The 22,926-nt window shown below is 37.3% G+C and overlaps 1 protein-coding gene across 2 annotated transcripts in view; it reads left to right on the top strand.

Annotated features, from left to right (window-relative positions):
• COL5A2 (collagen type V alpha 2 chain) overlaps window positions 1–22,926 on the top strand; it is a 187,042-nt gene that overhangs the window by 37,615 nt on the left and 126,501 nt on the right. The gene's annotated exons all lie outside the window — the stretch shown is intronic.

Genomic DNA, 22,926 nt, shown 5'->3' with positions numbered 1-22,926 from the left:
TACTTTCAAGTAGAAAGCAGTTTAACTGCTCTTCATTTGCACATATAACTTGTAGTGGAGATGCTTCTACTGAACAGAAATTTTGTCTCAACTAAGTTTTATTAATGAAGGGAAAGTTATAATAAAATAGGGTCTAAATTTTACATTTAGGATTATTAATCAAAACCTATCTCCATTTTAAATATGTCTGATGATACAATCCCTTTCTTATTTTTTAACTAATGTATTTCTAGCCCACTCACATCTCTTGTTATATATATATATATATATATATGTATATATATATCTTAACCACTTATTTGTTTGCAGCAAGCTCTGCTTTTCCTGAAGCCTGTCATTCAGGAAAGCTTTCTGTTATTTTAAACAAACAAAAACCAAGCCAAAATGAAACAAAAATCCCCAAGCAAACAAACAGACAAAACCCAAACCCAAAATACCCAATATAAAACCTCAACCCCCACCTACTGGCTATCTTTGTAGCTCTTGTCAATCCAGAGATACCTTCAAATACCTGCAATATTTAGCCAGGGGATTGAATCTGACTTGACATTGCATATTACCTTGTCTGCTTGGTACCTTGTAGTTCTGTCTGTGATTTGCAGTCTCACCTGTCACACACTCTCTCTTACTACTTCTTATTCTCACCATAATGCTGTTATGATGCAATCTTTGACTCGTACTTTTAAGCCCTTCCACAAATAAAATTAACTCATCAGTTGTTTAAGTATATTCTGACAGCAGTAACATAACATATGTTAAAGCTGTAATATCTTGGTTGGAAAATGGAAATACTGGTCTATTTTAGAAACGTGTAGAAGCCAAAAGCTAGCCACAGCATATATTACAGCTTATTATCCTTGTAGAATTACAACCTGTTAGTGTATTTCTAGTTGTGTAGTAAGACTACAAATTAAATACTGCATTTACTGAAATTTTCATGCTTGGTAGTAGCAAGGCTGACTGATGTTATGGGAATGGTATTTTAATAATGCTTTGAGAGATGAGGTAATACTTTGATCACTGAAAGAAACCGTCTTTCTGTAAGGATTTTTGCCTTGATTTACTGAAATACTGAAGCTCTCTCATTTGTGTGGGTTTTTGTGTACTTGATCCAGGGAAGAAAGTGCAGTGCACAATTTACTTTGTCATCCTCTAATTCAACTACACTGATAGAAATCCTATGGAATTTTAAGAACTTTCTAGCTTTTTCCATGTATTTTTGCATCAGTTTTTGTTGTTGTTGTTGTTGTTGTTGTTGTGTTGTTTTTTTTTTTTAATCCCTTTTGAATTTCAGGCAAGTAAACAATTTATGTCTGAGATCATAAATCTAATGAGTAGTGGAAGCTGGACAGAAGACTGCCCCATTATAGGTATTGTGCCGTTGTCTAGGTTTTACACACACACTTGTGTTCAAGTACCAACTGAGCAGGACTCAGCTTTCCAAAGGTGAGGGCTGATGACTCTCTTCTTCCCCGTTTTCCTCAGGGAGCCACGAGAGTTGTTCTTCCTTTCGCAAGGCTGCCCAGCATGGTGTCCTCCTAAGGTGGCAAGAATAAGAAGGAATTTTAGGACACTTCTTTATGACATTTTCTTCTTTAATAAGTTTTGTGCTTTATTTTCCGTGTACCGGATTTCCTCCAAAGTTTTCATCATGAGCACAGAGATTTACTTAGATCTTACATCTGTTAAATGAATCTATTTGTGTGCAGCAGACTGCTACAATGATTAATATTTCCCATCTTGGTGTGGACAGTCAATGTGAAACACAGGATAACATTTTTCAAAACTGCACATTTCTAACTAAAATCATATTAGTCATCTTTTCTAGACAAAATTGAAGGGCTGTGTCTACACTCAAAGTGAGGTTACCTAAAAAGCAGACAGAAAATAGCACTTGGAAGTTCAGAGCATGCATTGGTATATGTAGCTCTAACAAATTCCAGGGTGTGGATTTTTTCTTTTCTGGAAGAAAAGAGAGATGCTTGAACCCCAGCGTTACCCATAGCACCCGTCACGTTTTCCAGGGTGGCTTCCTAGAAAAACTGTGGCTTCTAGTTTCTTATATCTCTGGGATTCTTCTTCTACTACATCAACATCTGGCAATAGTGATTTTATGCAGTTTTGTGATTACTTTCCCCATTTAAAATACATACACCATTTAAAATGTTAAAAGGTGGTGACATATGTTATTGTACAGAGGAAAAATGGTTGTGGCTGCAGAATGTCACCTCTACTTTAATGGTTAAACATGACGTTTTAGTCATGAGAGGTTAGAGAGCATAGTCATATTTTATCTTAATTTTTTTTCTTACATGTGAGTCAGAACCTTCATCAAACAATAATCAGTGATCAGACAGGCATCTGCAGCAAGCAGAGAGCTAGCAGTCTGTGGTGTGATGTGGGCACCAAGAAGCCTCTTCACCAAACTTTGGTGACCCTTAGCATGGCCATAGTGGCCCAGCCTCCCTTTAGCAACACCTAAAAATGCCACTGAGATCAGAAAGGTTTTAGAGAAGTGAAAGCAAATAATGGCTCTTGCTTTTTTGTATGTATGTATAGATGATAAACCAGGTAAATAACCTGTATGTTGCACAAAACTGAGTTTTGAGCATGAAAAGAATGCTCATGATGAATCTTGGGGCAGACAGGAGTGTGCTGACAGGTGGAATCACAGACAATCACTTTTGGTCTGGACTTGTGTGTGTCATTGGCTTGTACCACCCAAATTGCAGGGTTTTTTCTTCAGCCTACGATCCCTCATAAATCAAAAGAAGACTGATGTCCTGTATTTCTGTTGTCTTTCTCAATTAGTTATTTAGACTGTATGTCTTCTATAATTAATTTTGTATGGGACCAATGCTTTTTAATTTAATGGAAGGTATTTTCTACTAGTTCTGACCAGTTGATGTCAGATTTTCTTTAATGTGCAGCTCCCTGTGCTACAGATACAATTAGCAGAGCTGCATCTCCTTTTCACTTATGTGGCTGGGCTGCAAACAGAGTCATCATGCAAGGGCTCAAAGACCAGGAGTTCTGCATGACTTAGTCAGAAATAGTTTGAATTTGGTGACTTCTAGGGATACTGGTGAAGGAAACCTGCCTCTGCCAGGCAGATTAAAAACTTCAATTTTAAATTACTGAAGAAGAAAGTAGTAGCTAGCCAAGGTTTTGTGTTTTAGTTTAATTGCATTTCAGCATATTTTATAATTAAGTTTAATCATCTAGAGCCTTAGAGGTAGATTTTTTTAATTGGTTTAATTTAAAATCAATTATATATTAAATGCAATTATAAATTATTGCATTTAACCCAGGTGAGGCTGATCCACAACCTAAAGCAGAAAGGCTGTTTTGTAATGTCATCAAATTTTATACCCTACATTTTTCATTTCATGAAGTTGTCCTACATGTCTGTCTTTTTCACTAGTCTGGAAACAGTAACTGGAATTCACTACTTCTGTGGAATGAGGGCAGTGGGTAAAGTCTGAGTACAGCAGCAAATGTAACACTACTTACATTCCTTCCTAGCGAGGAATACCCACTAATTCTGTAATTCAGAGGGGGGTGTCCAAAGCTACTTTCAAACACTCAGTCATAAAACATGAATCCCAAACATCTTTGCTTTGATAAGAATGCATATGAATAAATGAGTTCATAAACACATTTAGTATTCGCAAACTCTCATACCAGCTGTGCTGTTGTAATGTCCTGCTTCCCTATCAGTCCTTGCGTTCTCAAAGTCTTCTGAGTACAGCAGTGACTTACTACGGTAGCCACTAATGGTTGCCAGAATGTCTTACTGTAGTCATCTTGACAGCTGCAGTCATGGCAAAGTCTTTTGTCTTGTGCTCCCCTGAGAGTGCCTCTTATTAGGATTCTTGGAAAATAAATCAGTGACTGTTTCAGCCCACGTTCTAGTGAGTGAACGACCTCTGTATCCCTTTGGATAGCTCTGTGGTGACTCACAAGTCTTGTCCAATCCTGGCTTTCTTAACATTTTCCGTTCACTTGAGTTGCAGAGCAGTGATTTTTTTCAGCAGTTCAGCTATAAGAACATGAGGGAGTTCTATTTAGCATAAATTAAGTTGGTTGACTAAATCTGTGCTTCTTACTGGGTTCTTCATGTGGCAGTTAATTTCATTTTCCCAGTTAGGAGTGTCTGTTGGACAAGTTAATGCTCTGAGTAGCTAGCAAACACAGTGGGGTATCTCCTGGCTATCACTTGTCTGTGTGCATGCCAGGCTATGCAGTCTGACCTTTGTCTGTCACTCTTTAGATTGCTCCCATATTCAGCCTGATTTAATTTTTCAGTTTACACAGATTTTATTTTGGAAAAGAAATTTGGCCTCACTAATACGTGGAACTAGTTGATCACAAAATCTCTGTGTTACACAGTGGGAAGATAGTGATCTGTTTGCAAAAAAGAATAGTCGGAGTAAAGTGTGCACCCAGGACATAAGATTTTTTTAAAGGTACAGAAAACTACCAGGAATATAATAAACATAAGACTGAGAATTAGTTCTCATATAGCATTTCCAATAATAATCCTTAATTAAAAACCAGTTACAGAAAATAATGTTTCATTATATGTATTACCTGAGTGCAAATAACAAGACTACCCACGGCTGCTGTAATGGGAATTGGAAAAAATAGTTTTCTCCCCACATGGACAGCTCTTACCCTGGGGACTGTGGGTCCTTCCCTACAAAACTTGCATAAATAGGAAGCCATAGCATCAGTATTGGGTCCCCACATTGCGGGGAGGTAATGAATTTTGGGAATATCCTTCTATAAGAGAGCTTTGTCTAGGCCATCCAGTGGCCTGATTATCTTCAGAGCTTCCATAATCTATATCTCAGTTTAAAATACCTTGGAAATTACTCTAACAAAGAACATTATTCATTGTAAAAAGTAAAACTGAATCTTGTGGTATTTGATAATTTATGACATTTTATTTAAATTTTTATAGATGTTTGTATTTTTCATAGTTTTAATGCTTTAGCAAACAAAGTCATTAGCTGAGATTTAGTCATAGGATGGTTAAATCCAGATTATTAAACTAACATAAGTTGCCTAAGGGCAGATCTTAAAAACATTTAGACAACAAGATCCTGTTTGCTGTATGTTGTTTTTTCCTTCTAAAAGAGTTTATAATATGCAAAATGTCAGATTTAGTTTTGTTCTGGTTGTGAACATAGTATGAGTGCCAAATTACATGTAGGTGTTCAGTCTGTACCAGCCAGCTGGTGTTTCCTAAAACCTGCCTGGGCTTGTGTGGACACTCAGGCTAGAGCTGAGGATTTGGCCACAGTTTCATTTCCTGGCAGGTTTGTGTTTTATTCCTTTTACTGTTTCTGGCCCAGCCTTAGTTGCTGGGCTGTCCTGCCCACATTGCAGACAAAATCCTGTCAAATAAGACCAGATTTGAGATATTATGGCATTTAATGTAAAACATAATTTCTATCTGCTATGATAAAGGTCTACCTATTGCAATGATGAGTTTGTTGAGTGGTATAAATGCAGCAGGTCTCTAGACCCAAATTCTGAAAGTTGTCCTGTGTGCATAAACATATCTATGCAACAGTCATTACAGAAGGGAAGTCTCAGTTGTTTGAAGACAAAATATGTAATTTGTTTAATGTTGAAATTGGGAATTCTATCAATAGATTTGATCAACTTGACAAGAAAATTATTTCAGTGAAAAAGGCTGGTCTTCAGAGTCTTTATTCTGAAGGAGAGACTGTGTGCAGTAAGTAAGAGAAATATTTTGTTATTCTTATTCTTAAAGTATTGAAGATTCCCTTAGAGTGTGCAATAGAAATGCTGTTCTACAGGCCAAGTTACTTATGCTTAATATTGCCAGCTTCTGGAATGGCTAGAGCTCAATTTCTGTAAAGGGTTACCTACTTGATATTGTTGACATTAATTTGGCTTTGTTTTCCTTTTCCAGTTAAAAATAAATATTTTAATACATTTACACATTGTTGATGTATAACTTCAGTGAGTGAATCCAAGGGCACTGATGCCTTTCTGTATTTATGGTACCTACTGCATCCTTCTAGCTTTCATTTCTGTGGGTGGGTGAAAGAGTCATTAATCTGGAGCACAGCTAAACAAAAACAGCTCTCAAAAGTGGTTAAAATACATATCTGAATGTTATCTTAAAAATAAAAAGCTGCATTTCATTATCTCAGTTAGCAATTTCATTTTTTCCACTATTAAATGAGACCTTTTTATGCTAAATCCCACCCTGTTAAAATTTGCCTTTTTTTTTTAACACTAGAGGAGCTGCAGTTACTTGAGAGATTGTTTTTTCAAATAGGTTAATTCCTTAGCAAACCTATGCTTGAATGCTGGCTTTTTAAGAAGAACAAACAATGCTAAAAAAATAGCAGTTTAAAAAGATAGAGTGTCCTATTACAGCACAAAGTTAATTACAAAGCTGGCTTTAGATCTGCAGCTAGTTATGTGGGTGTTCACTTGTTAGCAAAAAAAATCTCAATGCCAGATGTGAATCATCAAGCTTGTTAACAGGTTAGTTCACAAACCAGGTGGGAGTAGGGGGAGTTGAAAATGGTGTGCCAGGTTCTGGGGGGGCTCTTCCACCAGCACTTAGAAGAGATACCTTCTGCAGTAGAATGTGGCCATGGCAGCTGGAGGTTCCTTGGAAGCGGGTTGTAACCTTCCCATGAAGCTTGAGGAATAATTCTTGAGTAAGTTGTCCCTGACCTGGGCTCCTAAATGTACAAAATCTTAAGGGAAAGAACAAAGTGAAGTCACTGCCAAGTAGAGGAGTTGGGCTCTTGTGTTCCTGAGAAGTGATTGAACTGGCTTCATTGCTTGTGTACGTTCCTTGCCTTAGAAGCAAAAAAAAAAAAAAGGCAACAAGACCAAAAACAACACCTACACATCTATACATTAACCGAATTTTTGAGCTGTTTAACCTTCATAGAGTGTATTTGTGGTAGAAGGAGGATCTGCAGTTTCAAAGCTTTTCTGCATATATTTTCCAGAAAAAAAAATAGTAGATAGATAGATATCAACTATAGTGGTAACAGATGTTGCTAAATCTTTTATCTTCTTGAAATAACCATAAAGAGCTTTTCTGAAAGATTTTGTGTTTTTCAGAGGATTTCCACTTATATGTTGGGACTGGACCACTTGGTAAAAATAACCAAGTTCTCTAGATTTAAGAAGTCTAGAGCAATGTGGGTGCTGTTGCCACCAACATAATAACTGAATATATCTGAATAACTGAAAATATCAATTCTGACCTTGTCTATCTTTTTTCTGAACCAACAGAAGGTTAGAAATGGGCAGTTGTTAAGGTCTCTTGTTCGTCAAACTTTGAAGCTCATTTTTGTAAAGTAGCAGTGAAAGTTTAGGGTAAGCGTTGGCTATGGTTTGGGACTTTTTTTTTTCCTTAAAGTTAAGTATCTTTTTAATCAAGAAGGACTAATACTCCAGGAAATTAAAATGTGAGAAAGGAAAAGGAAAGGATGGGAACTGGAATTGTGGCACTGGTTGACTTCCTTCTGTATATGAGTAGATGTGTGGGGCTGTTAGTGGAAATGTACTTAGTATAAATAGCGCCAAGCCTTTATTTTTTTTTTAGATTTTTTGTTCTGCAGGAGTCATAAGATCTCTTGAGGTGGGCAAAAGAACTTTGCGATGTTTTTTATCTCAAAGATACCTCAGAATATTTTTCCTCCATCTTTCACACAGTAGTCAGCTCTGACCCAGAGATACTGTTTGAGCTGCTATGGTGCTATGGGTTTATATAGTGAAACAGTAGCTATAGGTTCAAAATGTAAGTTTGCACCCTTATTCTGCATTAAAGTCAGTTAGCACTATTTAACATGGTGGTTTTACAATGTGGACGCATCCAGCAAGATAACACCTGAAGCTTGTGAATCAGAGGTGTGGCACACAAAAACCCCACAGGTGAATTCACCAGACCTCTGGGGCTGGTAAATCAGTCATTTTTTGAAAGAGCACTAAGCAAGCAGTGATAAAACCTACAAATACTGAGTAACTCGTAACTTTTCTTTTTTTTGAATGTGCCAGTGTTGACTGATTTTTGAAATGGTGATCTGAAGAGCCTTTTTTGTTTGAGCCACAGATCTACTTCTACATGCAGGCCTGTGTGGCATTGCCGAACTGCATTCATCTAATGTAAATAATTTTACAAGTTGAATATTCTAGATCAAATTGGCGTAACTATTTATGTACCATTTTGTAAGTTATAAAGACATAATTGGACATTTTATATGAGCAGTATCCAAGAATGGTTGTGTTTTATTAATTCTGAATGCAGTAAAGCTTGCACAAATTGTTTACATTAGCCTTTGAAGTCTGTTTTCTTAACATCTTGAATTCTGCTGTGGCTTCTTGGCTTTGTGACAGAGATGCTATCTTGAATGATAAAAGAATGGGAGCAACTACACTTGAGCCAGGCTGCTTTAGCGAATCCAGGTTTGGATTTATGGTCCTTATGGCTTCCACAGCAACTGTAATTTGAAGTTAGTAAGAATGGAGTCTCGTTTGTAACATCACTCATAGTAATATAATGCTTGCAACTTTTGCCTGCTAGAAAGTTTGTAGGGTTGGACTTGTATGAATTAGTTCTGTATTTTTTCTGTATAGAACAGAAAATTCCAAACTTTATGCTCATAAAGTCTGAATTTGTGTTCTTTTATTCCCTCTCTCCCCCCATTGGAATTCTAGCTAACAGCACTTAAAGCATTGCAGTGAGTCACTGAGGGATTGATGTTTTTCCATGCTGCACAGATGTGTGGGTTTTTACTTAGCTGGGATTCTCATCAGGTAGTTTGGACTCTTTGCTAAGTTATGTAGCAGAGGAGAAAGGGAAAGAGGCTTGTAAAAAGGGAGAAATTGGAGTTTAAGACCAAATAATAAATGGGAAAGGAGAAGAGCAACTGTGTTATTATTTTTTTTTTAGAAAGTATTTTTTCACTTAACTGTTTCCCTCATATTTGTTCAGCTATGAGCATTATTTTTGCATTCTCTAGCATAGTATTTTATGGAAATGTCCTGCAAAATACGATAGAAATCAAGTTTGGTTTGGGAAATTAAGGGTTTTTTTGGGGAAACAGACGATTATTTCTGAAGCATTTCTGAATTCCACTGGGTTTTATAAGGAAGGTTTTCACAACTGTTTAGCGAGGTATTCCCATACAAATTCAGCTCCCATTCTTTGAGCGTTGGGAAAGGGCTGCGTGGCTCCCTGCGTGCTTGTGCAATGACCGCTGCATCAGGAATGCAGCTTTGTTTGTGGCTTCTAAAAGCATTAGACATGAAAATGCGTAATAAAATGTGGCGAAGGATCTAAAACTATTTAGAGAATTGCCCTGATGAAAAAGTACTAAAGAACTAGTAGGGAGAAGTATAGACAAAAAAACCCTCAACAACAAAAACAACCCCAAACCACCTGAAATGCTGACATTGTGGATCTATAGTTTTAATAAAAAAGTAAAAAAGGCAAAAAATAAAAAAAGGCAAAAAACCCCACAACAGACAAACAGAAAAACCACACCCCCCCCATCCCCTGGAGTTCTATAGTGTTGTAAAACCATGTTATGCTGTTTTAAATGTGAATCTGAAAGCTCACAGTGGCCAAATTTGTTTTCCCCCATGCCAGACCTTTAATAAACTTGTAAGCAAACAAAATGTACTTCCTAAGAGTCTGAGGTACAATTGCTCCTTGTAGATTAAGTTAAAAACAAACAATTTTGCCCGTATTTGGGGTTCCGGTTTCACAGTGGGTCAGACCATAAACAAAATATTTATCTGAACGTCCCTGAAAAAGTGAAATTTAAGGGATATTATTTTAAAATATATTTTTTGGAGTGGAAATGTTTAATGAATACTCCACCCCTGTAGGATGAGAAGATTGTGTGCTGCCAAATGAGAACTGTGGAGACGGCAAAGGGGACTGCGGTGGCCAAGGCAATGCCAAATCCCAAGAAGCTGTGCTTCCCCCACCCCTCTTGCCAGAACGATGGGAACGGGTGTAGCCCTGTAATGCCTCATTGCTTCCTGTGTGAAATTTGCTGACAACTAACTTTATAGGCATCAGAAGAACAAGTTTAAAAAGGCACTTGTAAATTATTTTAGTTCCCTGCTTCTATACTAGGTATTAGCAATCTAACTCTCCAAGTTAAACTGTGAATTATGTGCCTTTGATGTAACACATTGAAAACCCATATGGGCAGCGGTCTCGGTTTTTCCTGATGCCTGGCGCGTTGCCCTAGCTCATGTTTCCAGTTATACTCTAGAGATGAGTAAAAGGTCACCTTGCCCTCAGTCTATGAAAAGCTGCATGGAGCATCGCTTTGGTATGCTAGACAAAGACCTATCTATGTGTTATGTAGTGGAAACTATATGGAAGGAAATTAATATTGTGGGTCTGTCTCCCCTTTTGCTGGGTCTCAGCAGTAGTTGCAGGTTATTGCTGTGCAGAAATGCCGTCTGTTACTACTTTGCGGTAGCACCAGCTGGAGTTCTTAGGGGCTGATGGAGGGGAAGCTTTAAGGCTCATGTGCAGAACTGGAGTCTTGTTTTATAAAAACGGTAGGAAAATTCGGTCATCTCAGACCAAGTGAAACAGTAATGAATGAACTGTAACAAGAACAAATACATTTGCAGTGTCTGCAAATGAGTGTTCTCTCTGGATACTCTTCACTTGCACTTCTGAACACCTGCTAGCAGTCAATACCTTTTTGGTTTTGTTAAGATTGTGAAGAGAACTTCAGCAGTTTGCGCAACTGCTACTCAGATTCTGATTAAGCTCACTGAGAAAAAAAATCAAAAAATAACCGCCGGAAATTAAGATGTACAGTTACCACAGACAGCGAGACTGAAGTCTAAAAGAGAGGGCTGGGGAGGGCTTCCAGAATTCCCATCCTGACCTCCTAAATGCTTTATCTGAACTTATGTCTGAATTTTTCTTTAGGCGTTTGGGCAATGGTTGACTTATAAGACCTTCACTTTTCATCTAAAGCTGTGCTGAAGTAACAAATGTGTAGGATAAGATTTGCTTTTGTGATGGACTTACAAAAATAGCAGTGTCTGGAAGCAATTTGAAGAGTCCCTGCAACATGTACAGTACGCTATAAAGGCTTTCTGATTTGGAAAGTATTTTCAGCTCCATCAGGTTTAACCCTTTGGTAACTGCAAGTGTGTAGCAGTTGACATGTTACACACAATGTACATTGCACTGCCAAGTAGGACGTCAGGTTGAGCAGTGGTAAAGTCAGAGATACGGGTGATCTGAGGATGCGAGGATAAATTATAGAACTAAGTAGCATACTGCAGATTAAGAGACTTAGATGCTGGGATTTTTTTACTGAATAGTATATAAATATGTGGTGTATTTATCTATATGTATACATGAACAATAACTGGATTTGCAGTCTAGAAAATATTTGTATTCAAACTGTTAGCAAACACTGTTCCAAGAGAAAAATTTCTTTACAGAAAGCTTTTATGTAAGTTGAAAATGTCTTGCTGATTATACATAACTGCATGCACAAAAGCACATTACAGATCAGTTGTTTTGAAAGAAGAAACATGACCTGGAAAAGATTGCCACTGTTTGTGGAAAAGTATTTTCTATTTTGTAGAAGCAAAATATTTTCCTTTATTTTTTTTTCTTCCTTTTCACTGGAAAATAAGTGATATGTCTCATAGTGATACATTTCATCAGCTCAGCAGATTTTTTTAAATAAAATTTTTTGGTGCATAGGAAAGGCTGCATAACAGAGATGTGCAGAACAGCATTTGTGAGCACTCTGGCCAGCTCTAGCTGTAAACTGCCATCTGTGTCCAGCGATGTCACTTCTTGTAACAAGATTGAAAGGACTAGATGCTTTCTTTAAAGCTTTGGTTCCTAAATTGAATTTTAATGTAATCAAAATATTTGTCTTGCTTGAGGTAGCTGATAAGATTATTATTCTTAGCTACATGTTGTCTGACTTGCTCCTGGATTGAATTTAAATCCACTGTAATTTCCCTCGTAGTTCTTAAAGTAATGTAAACTTTTGTGTTGCTTTAAAATGCTGTGCTGTGAATTGTGCCAGTTGAGGAGACCATGAGTGAAGATTTCAGGTGTCCCCACAGTGGGGACAGCCGTGCAGCTGGGATCATTGCCTTGGCAGTTGGCCCCAGTCTAGTTGTCCTTGGGGTCACTATGCTACCACCTATTTCTCCGTTCAAGTATATTGTTGATTTTAATGTACAATATTTGCTTTTTTCTTATCCCTGTATTCAAATAATGAATTGCAGTGCCACTTCACTGAGAAGAAGAATGTCAGGAGTCCCAATGAATTGAAGGGGGTGGAGGCAGACAGGTGTTCCTCTGGGGTGGTGTGGGGATGGAGAGCTGCAGGCAGTGAAGCATGGAGCAAGGACAGCCACAGACAATTTATTGTACTGCTGAATGATCAGTTTTGAGGAGAAAATCTTTCTTCATTGAGATGATGGTTTCCTAAGTGATTGGATAGGTTGTCTTCTTCAACTGAAAAGCAGAAGGCAGAAAAACTCTGCTATAACAGAGCAACTCAGAGGGTTTCAGGTTATTATGTGCAGAAAGATATATTTCTGGAAGAATGTATCTTGTTTCATAACCTCTGCTTAGTGGCTAAGGCAGAAAGTGGGTACTTTCTTCAAGCTACCAGGACATGCCTTTTGTTGCAATCTGATGACCTCATGAAATAACCATTTACTCTGTAGAAGTTTTCCATGCGAACTGAAAGAATAACTCAGCTTTACGATTACAGTTATTACTTTCATCCCGTTTCAAAGCTGAGTTCCAAAAAGGTCTGTGTTTAGTCTCCAGTGAATGAGAAATAAGTTCACTGCTCCTATTGCAAACTCTCTCATCTTTTCTAAATAACTTCTGTGTGAAGCAAAAGATGTGCCTGAGCAGTGGAGATGGCTATGACTGGGTTTTGCAGGGAAGTGCTCTGTGCACAGAAATAGGGCTGAACATCTCATCACTTGAGTAACATGCCCATGAAAAGGCAAGACAGCAGAAGGAATCGTGTCCCTGGTGTCTGTGCTCCCTGCTCAGAGACACACACACGTGTAACTCTACAGGAGCAACACCTAAGGAGTGAACTTCAAAGTGCTTTCTTTCTTGAAATGTTTCCTGTTGTATTGCTAACTATTCCTGTTCTCTGTTTATATACCAATAAAACACCTTGGTAGATTATATTAGGAAAAATTTTTGTCTATATTGGACCATCACTTTTTGATCTTCTTGATGTTGGTTTATTTTAAATTAGTTTCTAAGTTTAGATGTTCAGGCATTTTAGAATTAAAATATTTTAGAATTTTAAAGCAGCGTTAATTCTGTGGAATTTTCTTTATTTGAAGGCATGAAGGAGACTTGCTGTATGGTTGTGAAATGACGTTAAGGTTTTTTCCAGTCTAGAGACTGGAATTGCAACTTCATTGTGTCTTTATAGTTCTTAATACTTATACAAAATTGGTATATAAATCTGTCATCTTGGACAAACAGGAGTTTTACACATACATCCTTCAGGTACAAGTAAGTCTGCAAAAAACAAAGTGAGTAAGATTGGTTTCTAGTTGTTTAATGTCCTTTAATAACTTTGGTGTGTGATCTGCAAGTTCTGTGGCTGCTTTTCTGAAGAGAGGAGTTGGTAACAGCAGTGCCCTGGCCGGATTCCAGCGGGGAACTCCAGAACTCCATCTGCCAAACTCCCTCCCACAGTTACAGATGGGTAACTCTCTTGCCTAAATAAAACATCCACCCGCTACAGACCCTCTCGTATGCGTACATAGATGCAGTATGCACAGGTTCAGTGACTTCATGTCTCTGTATAAGTAGTCTCTATTATGATTACGCAGCAGGTTCTCGCTGTTGTGTGTTAGGTTATGACATGGATGTTTGACCCCACCAAATTTTCTGAAATGCTGATTTTTTTTTTTTTCTTTCCTTTGAGCAAGTGGTTTTTTTTTGTGTGTGTGTGTGTTTTTGTTTGGTGTGTTGGTGGGGTTTTTTGTTTGTTCTATTAGAACTTGCTGTTGAATTGATTACTTACCTAAAAGATAATGTGTTAATAGATACTTTGGCTTTGGAGAAAATTTGTGCTCTCTATCAAGTTCAATACTGAGGAGGAAATTCCTTTTGTAACGATGTCTAGAAGTACCAACTGCGATATCCAGTATTGTAATATATGAGCTGGCAATCTGTGTGAGAGAAAGCAAAGGTGAGAAGGCCTGGCATTTGTAGGCCTGAGGGTACTAGAAGGAGGGAAACTGCTTCCTCCATCCAAGAGAAGGATTTAGGTTTTGCAGCAGACTTGGACTTGTGTGAAGACATGCTTTAAAGCAGCAGTCTTTGTGATTTTTTTTTTTTTTTTTTTTCCTACCAACAGGAAATCTTTAAATTGTTTCTCTTGTAGAAATCAAGATGTGTGTCTTTAGCTGGATGTGTCTGAGCATCTTTTTAAGCCCTGGAACTTTTCTTATTCCAAACTGGCTCCTTTGAACAAGAGAAAATAAGAAAGAAGCTATACAACAGCTTCCTAGGAAATGTTTATAGTTTTCAGAAAGAACCACAAAGATAATGTTTTTTTCTCAGTGAAAAGGGGTTTATTTCAATGCAGGCATCTGATTTGAAAGGCGTTTGCAGATGGACATGTGTGAGGCAAGGTTAATCTGATATGATGAAGATCCTGGACCAACAGTTATATTCTCTGTTCATTTTTGCTGTTCTGCCACAGAATCATAGAATTTAACGCAGTTTATCCTGACCACTAGTTATGTATGCAGAACACGTAGGCATTTTCTTATACCCAAAAAAAGTAACAAACATCTTTATTTGATGCTGAAATTACATGTAAGTTTACTGTTTAAATATATGTTTCTACTGTAACAGCAATTATAGAACCATCACCACACTGCTGCACCAGTCTTTGTTCAGCATTGAATGTGAGGGAAAATAAAGTTCTTAATTTCTAATAGATTATTTTCCCATTTTCCAAGCTTTAAGAAAGCAATTGCTCTTTAAAAGCCACATTTTCAAACAGATATCTTTGGCAGATATCTGGTGCAGTTGTACATTGATATTCTCAGTCTGTTGTGAAATTGATTAAGAAATAGCTGATGGTGATTTAATATTTCCTTGATAATAAAATAGTTATTCAGTATGTGGTTTTGTACCCTAACCCCAGATTTATATTTGAAATTGTTGCTAGATTCCTGCAGTATGCAATAATTTATAAACTCTTGCCATTTGTTAGGAAAATGGAGACTGGTTTGAAATCTGGACACCTCAGCTTCAAGTAGGACTTTTGACTTTCACAGCGGTAGGAATTCACCCTTGGATTATGCTGAGAGATCTTGTTCAAGATGCCTGAAAGATTCAGTGATGTATATTTTTTTCATCTTGGGAAATAAGAACTTGTTTCAGGTTTCTGTCAGAATCCATCTGAGTGGGTATGGAAGCAGGCAAGTTCCAAAATCACTTTAAATTAAAAATCAGGCCAATGATAGTTTGTGTTCCGTGTAAGCTGCCTGCACTTCTCAGTATCCAAATATAGCTTTAAAAAATGTGGCCGCAAGGAAGGATTAGTACCATCTTATGATAAATATAATTAAATAGAATAATCTATTTGAAGTTCCCCTGGAATTTGCCACTCCTATATTTGTGCACCTTTAGCTACTCCTGGAGGAAAGCAAGCAAAAGAATTTTCCTGAGATTTGTATTTGCAAGCTTTTTTTCCAAGGACCAATGACTCTTTAATTTATTCAGAAAATGAAAAAGAGAATCTATGCCCTTTTCCGTATTTTTATTATATTGCTGATAAACAATATATTATGGCATTTCATCAAGAAACCTGAAGAAACTGTAATGCAGTAGAAGATCCACCGATTGGGTGAATGGTTTATCTTTTGATTGCTTGGTGAAATAAGTGGGAACTATACATAGACTGAATTTACATTCTCCAACTTAATTTTGTGGTGAAGGGAGGGAGAGGACACACAAGGGCTATCTTTTGAGCAGCAGCCACAGAGTAAAAGTATGAAGAAAAAACTTGTGCTAAAATGTATCAGTTTAATCTTCAGGCTTTGTGAGATATAGCAGGCTGTGGATTACAGTCTTACCGAAAAATTAATTCAATTAAAACTTGCTGTTAAAATATGGGGGGACAACATACAGTGAATGTCTAGGGGGTTGTATACTATGATATTTTGGCATATGATAGCACTAAGCAGCTTGATGGGTGATTCTTCATATCTCCAGGTCCTTAGAACAGTTCTTCTTGTTGTGGAAATCACAGGATGAGCAGTGAGCAATTCTGCAAATTATTAGTAGCACTGTGGTGGTCTTTGATACAGAAGAGGAATTTTGTGACTGCTAAAGCTCTTGTAGCCATAGGCACATTTCAGGGATTCAGGAGGTTGTAACTGTTTCCTTGTTAGGGTATACTGCCCTTATACTTCTTTCAGTATATATATTTGTATATGTCAATATATGTATTTATATATGTGTGTATAAACAGGTATATGTAGAGTGTACATACCCATGTAGAGTGATTGAATTTTGTGAATGGAGAATTCTATTTTGGCAGTCTATTAGCAAAATGATTGAGGATTAAAAGAATTCTTTCAGGACCGTTAGGCCTCAGATTTTTTGCTGTTTTAATCAGATACAAACTTGTGAGGTGTCATGTTGATAATGCTAAAAAAGATCAAATATATTTTTTCTGAGAACAGACTCAGTATGGACAGGTGTAGATCAAGCTGCTAATTTACTCATCCTAATTCAGAGAGACAACTTTAACGCATGTTTCAGCCTCCAGGGCATCTTTTGATGGGTAGTTATGACAGTTTATGTACTAATAACACTTGTTCACTAGAAAATAATTTTGAAACCATAGATCACCTATGTAGTCATCCTACAATTTAGCTTTCAATCATTGTTGGAGTGGATTACATTTGAATTAGAAGCCTACCAGTCAAAATATTTACATTTCATTATCAAACCTCTGAATCCCTTTGCCTTCCCAAAATTGCTTTATTTAAATACCTAAATAAGTTCACTTTTATTTTAACAAAATAAAGGAAAATAGTGTCTGTAATTTATAAAATCTAAGTAAAGTAGTCTTGTGCAGGGTTATAAGAACTGGAAAGTCAAGCTGGTGTGTACAAGGTGGGTAGCTTTTATAAAATAGAGTAAATGCATTTAGTAGCATGTGACCTTAAAAAATCAGTTGCGTTACCAGTGCCTCTTTTGCAATGTAGGTAAATAAGCTGATTTTGACTTCTGGCATTATCAGCGGAATTACACAGACACCATGGTAGCATATAGGCCTCATGCTTACTGTAAAAATAGTTAATAAAATTTGCAATTCTTGGTTACTTCTGCTACTCTTAACACTATAATATGTGCCTCTTTCCACCCTCTTGACTGGCTGCAGTGTTTATTTTTTATGGTGGAAAACTTGATGGCTTGAATCATCTGGCCATCAACAACTAGCCCTGTCTGGAGTGATCTAACTGGTAGTCAGATGCATATGAAAGGTAGCATTATCTGTATTTAGAAAGTGCAATGGTTTTGAGAAGAGCAATTTTTTGGCACATTTCTCTCTTCTTGCAGCAGAATTGGGCTTTGAAGCAGGTTTGTGGAGAATTCAGTGTTTGCTGAATGGAAGTTCTTGGCACCATAAAATGGCAACAGGTCTGTGAGTACTGAGGCACAGCAGCTTATTTTTTTTAAACTATGGAGACCATTTTCAGTTGACCACATTGAAGCATTTTATTGCCAGGAATGTACTATTAATACTTGAATTATGATGTATTTGTAGTCTGCTCCTCAAATGCTTTTTAGACTCAAACTACAAATACAAAAGTGCTTCGAAGTGCTGTTAAATGACTTAGGCATTCTGTTGAGTCACATCCTGCCCTTTTCTTTAGGGAAATGAATGAGAGACATTAGATTTTAAGCCAGCAATTGTATGTTTAATGTGAAACACTTGGCCCTGATAGATCCTATTTTCATGCTCGTGCTGATTTTGCAGATTGGTAACTTCACTTATTTCAGTGGCACTAGTGGAATTTCATCTTGGAGAGCAAAGCTGTGTGCATAGCGGGTAAAGTACGATCTTCCAAATGCATTAACAGCATGTTTCATTGTCTACTCTAGATGAAGATATCCATCATTTCTGCACTAAGCTCTTCATGGTAGCTGAGCGAGATAGTATGAATTCCCTAGTGCTTGAATATGGGAGGTCATTACCAAAAGAGAGCTTGAAACAAATAATTACGGTGTCATTTTATTGCCATTGGTGATTAGTCACAGTGGTTTCTGTGAGGTCCTTAAGGAGTTTTAGAGACAGAAATAAAAATAAAATATATATTTTTTTTGTCTATGCATATTATTCAGCAAAGAGCTTTTTTTTTTTTTTTTTGAGGCAGAGCTAAACATTTTTCTGTCATTAACCAGACCAAAATCTTGTTTTGCAAGATGACTTTTAATTAAACTATTGAATGGTTTCATGACTGGCTTGAGGTTTCAATGAACTTCTTATTATATGGCGTACAATGTTATTAATAGCCAAGAAAATAATGAGATAACATTGTAACACAAATATCTTTTTCAAATGGAGAATTAAAAGTGGGAATTGTTAATGCAAAAATAATCTGTGAAGTGAGTTGTTTATGGTAGATCTATGCTGATAAAACTAGACCTCCAAAGAAAAAAGATGAAAGTGAGAAGTGGGGTTTTAGGGAATTTGATGAGAGATTCCTTAAAGGTGGAGGGATGCTCCCTTATGTTATTGTTAATCACTGGGAGCAGTCTGCTCCAGCAGTACAGCGGGACTGTTCAGCAGAGAGTGCCCAGCGTGTGGCAGCTGACACAGCAGGAGGTGACGCTGCTCTGCTTCCCTTCTTGCTGCAGAAGAATGTTCTCCAGCTCCTCCAGAGCAGCGCCTGTCCCCAGACATTTGCTCCAAACCTCTCCTTCTAGTCATACTGTAGTATTTCCCTTGGGGTTCATGCTTCAATCACCTCAATTAATTTTATATTAATTTCTATAATTATTTTATCAACAGTGTTGTGACCTTGGTCACATAGAGTTCATACCAACAATGCAAATAAATCTGTATTAACAAAGTATAGATTGTGATAAAGGCAGAAGGAAGCAACACCTAATAGTATCTTGCTGTAGGGTAAAAAATATGGGCCCACTGTTGAAGTGTGAAATTAGCACATGCTTCTTCCAGAAGGCTAAGTTTTGTTGTCACACTGGTGAAATTTTAATTATAAGCAATGTTGAAAGGAGTAGAGTGAGGATAAATAAAACAATAGATGAAATATCCGTAAATATCTCATAGTAATTATAGAAAAGCTTGAAACAAGTGTTAGGTTTCTAGAGAGGACTCAGGAAAGGAACCTAAAGGCAAATAACAAGACTGGAATGCAGTGAATACTTTTTTTTTTTTCTTTTCTAAATGGATTTTATTTGCTTCCTTGTTTAAAATATGTATTCAATTACAAATAAGCTTATATCTGGTGCATAAATGCAATAATTGGCTGTGATAGCTTTGAATGTCCATTTAATTTGCTTTTTAAAAGATGTATATGGAATTTGCCTTTTGCTCATGTTTGCTTAGCACCAAGTTTAAAATTTTTTAATGTACTTTTAACATCAAGTAGCATGCAAAAGCACCTATTTCCATTTCTTCTTTTCGGTTATATTAAGATGTAAACCAGATTTATAAATCTTAGAATTGACATTTCTAGGGTGGAAAGCAGCTTTCAAAAAGCACCTATTGCACAGATTCCTGAAAACATATTAAAAAGATAAGACAAAATGAATAAGCTTTGCTTCCCCAGGTAACTGGGAAAAAAGGCATTTTTAGAAAGCTTTGTACCGTTATAATAGGGGACACTTTCAAATGTTCAAAATACAGTTCTTCATCCCTCATCTGTTTCTTGGACATAGTTGTGGAGAAGCGTAACCACTCTGAAATACCAGACTACTTTAGTATGAACAGAAATGATGACAGACACAACTATTTTGGGGAATGAAAACTGCTAATCCATGTCGTTGTAAAAACATATGAAACTCAATAATGGCTTTTTTGTATACAGAAATGAATATGTCTAATTTGTTCACTTGTGATTGTCTTCGAGCTTAATCTTAAGAACTCAGGGCAATCAGACTTCCCAGGAAACTGTGGTACCCCAAAAATGAAGCACTGAACTCTGAACTGTGAAATCAATTTTGTCATATCTTTCTTAAGTAGGGTTCCAATTAGCAAAAATCTTTCCTGAGGTAGAAAGAAAACCTGTATGACCCAGATGAACTAGTCTGGTCTAATTTTCTGAAATGGAAAAAAAAAGAAGCATCATTGTGATTTATAGCTGTTCGACGATTTTTGACTCTGCACCAGAGAAGGTATCTTGATTGAATGGGAGATTTGGGCATATAAAGTGGCTGTAGTGGTTACCGTTTTCCAGTTGCTATGTAGAACTACTGGTTTTTTTTGAACTGAGATGTTGGTGGATTACTGTGAGTTTCCATATAACTTGCCTCAGATTCTGCAGTTGGTACAAGGTAGTTTCTAGCTGCTTTTTTTTGTTGTTGTTGTTCCCCTCTTCCTCTCAGCTTCAAACTCTTATCTAATATTACTCCAAGACTGGACTAAATGGAGAATGTTTATTATTAGGCTATGAACATATAGTGGAATTTTCGAAATACCCTTTTTTAATTATGTTTTTTGTTAAATAGGTGAAAATGCACACTTGTAAATTTATTTGAAAACTAAATAAGGGGAAAACCACTTTCAGCTTCTCCATTCATATTTGTTTTGCAGAACTTGGAAAGATAAGAAAGGAACAGACTCTAAGAGTGGAAGGAATAGGTCTGTAGCTGTGCAGATCTGTTTTTATACAGTTGCCTTTACTGTGTGGATGGTATTTTAAGCTTGCAGGCTTAAAAAAAACAAAACCAAAACAACTTCTACTGCCTTTCCAGTGTCTGAGTATATAGTCCTCCATTTCTTCCTTTTGCAAAGTAGACAGATGACACAAAAAACTTGGATATTGGAAAAATTTTTAAGCAGGATGAGAGAAACATAGTTCAAGCTGGCATTAAATGAGCTATTTATAGTTAAAACCAACAAAAAATCCTCTAAAAAACCCCACAGTTTCAAATAGCCTGTTTCATGTAGAAAGCTCGATGGTTAAATTCATCATTCTTGTGTTTTCCTTGGATGCTTTTTTCATGTCTTGAAGCACAACGAATAGTTTTGGGAAGCACCCGGAGATGCTTTGCTGCCAACTCTTAAGTTTTTCATCCTTGGACCCTCCCAGCTCCTTTGTTGTCTGTTTTCATTTGTTTAATTGCTGTTCTGTGGCAGCCCCATGTACCTACTCTGTTAGTTTCAAACCCTTGCAGATGGATTATAAATGTTTGCTAAAAAACATTAGTAGTGGTTAAGTGCTCTCAATTTGGATGCAATTAAAACATATTTAATCATATATATTTTCTTATTTTGTCCATGAGAATCAGGATGTCTTCAAAGTCTTCTAACGTATAACTACCAACAATTTATGCTGCTGTTGTTGAAGGATAGGGGTGTGGTTAGTAGGTGCAGAGAGGTTCTCCTTCCCCTCTACTCTGCCCTGGTGAGACCACATCTGGAATATTGTGTTCAATTCTGGGCCCCTCAGTTCCAGAACGACAGGGAACTGCTGGAAAGAGTCCAGCACAGGGCAACAAAGATGATGAAGGGAGTGGAGCATTTCTCATATGAGGATAGGCTGAGGGAGCTGGGGCTCTTTAGCTTGGAGGAGTCTGAGGGGTGACCTTATTAATGTTTACAAATATATAAAGGGTGAGTGTCACAAGGATGGAGCCAGGCTCTTCTCGGTGACCACCAGTGGTAGGACAAGGGGTAATGGGTTCAAATGGGAGCACAAGAGGTTCCACTTTGAGAAGAACCCTCTTCTCAGTGAGGGTGACAGACACTGGAACAGGCTGCCCATGGGCGTTGTGGAGTCTCCTTCTCTGGAGACATTTAAACTGTCCTGGACACCTTCATGTGTAACCTCATCTGGGTGTTCCTGCTCCTGCAGGGGGATTGGACTAGATGATCTTTCAAGGTCCCTTCCAATCCCTGACATTCTGTGATTCTGTATTCACATGATGTACAGGTAGATTTCTCTGCCTGGAAATGCCTCTAATATAATTGCTTCCTCTGTACATGCCATTCAGGTGACATGTCCAGCGAACAGATAAACATAAAAAGGTGTCCCCAGGGAAATCCTATGTGGAAGTTGGGCATGCCTGAAAGAGATGTGTTTATTATCAATTAGACTTGCAGTGACTGAAAACCTTTAAAATAGTGGGGAACTGAATGTGGGTAGGCTTCCAAAGCAAAGTGAAAAGCAAGTTGCTTGTTTTATACAATTCCTCAGTCTGTGGGGGTTCCCTGCTCACCAGAGAACATCCACAGAAGCTCGGCAATGTGGGAAATGATGCATAAATCATTACTGCAACGTCACTGGAAGTTAAAAGTTATGTGTGATCAGAGAGAAGCAGTAAAAACAGAGGCTGTAGAATTCAAAGTTTGAACAAGAAGACAAATTTTTAATGTGGTCTTCACATTTCTACTTTGCATTAATAAAGGCTGATTTTGTATTTGCCTGTTTGATCTTTTCTGGAAATGACAAGTATTGCCATTAATGTGGGAACTAAATTTTATTTTTTTTTTAATGGGAAGCTTTTATGCTTTGTATTTGTACTGAGTGGTCCTTCAGGTAAACCTATAAAATTTCATGCTTGAAACTGGACTGTTCTCCTACTTTTCTGCCAGCAGCCTACAATGCTCCTGGCGCTGTAGCAGCTCTGATTTATAATCTCAT

The sequence above is a fragment of the Columba livia genome, chromosome 7 (genome assembly GCF_036013475.1).
Source record: "Columba livia isolate bColLiv1 breed racing homer chromosome 7, bColLiv1.pat.W.v2, whole genome shotgun sequence".
Taxonomy (NCBI): Eukaryota; Metazoa; Chordata; class Aves; order Columbiformes; family Columbidae; genus Columba; species Columba livia.
The sequence above is the reverse complement of the archived record's forward strand: the minus strand, read 5'-3'. Positions and strand labels throughout refer to the sequence as shown.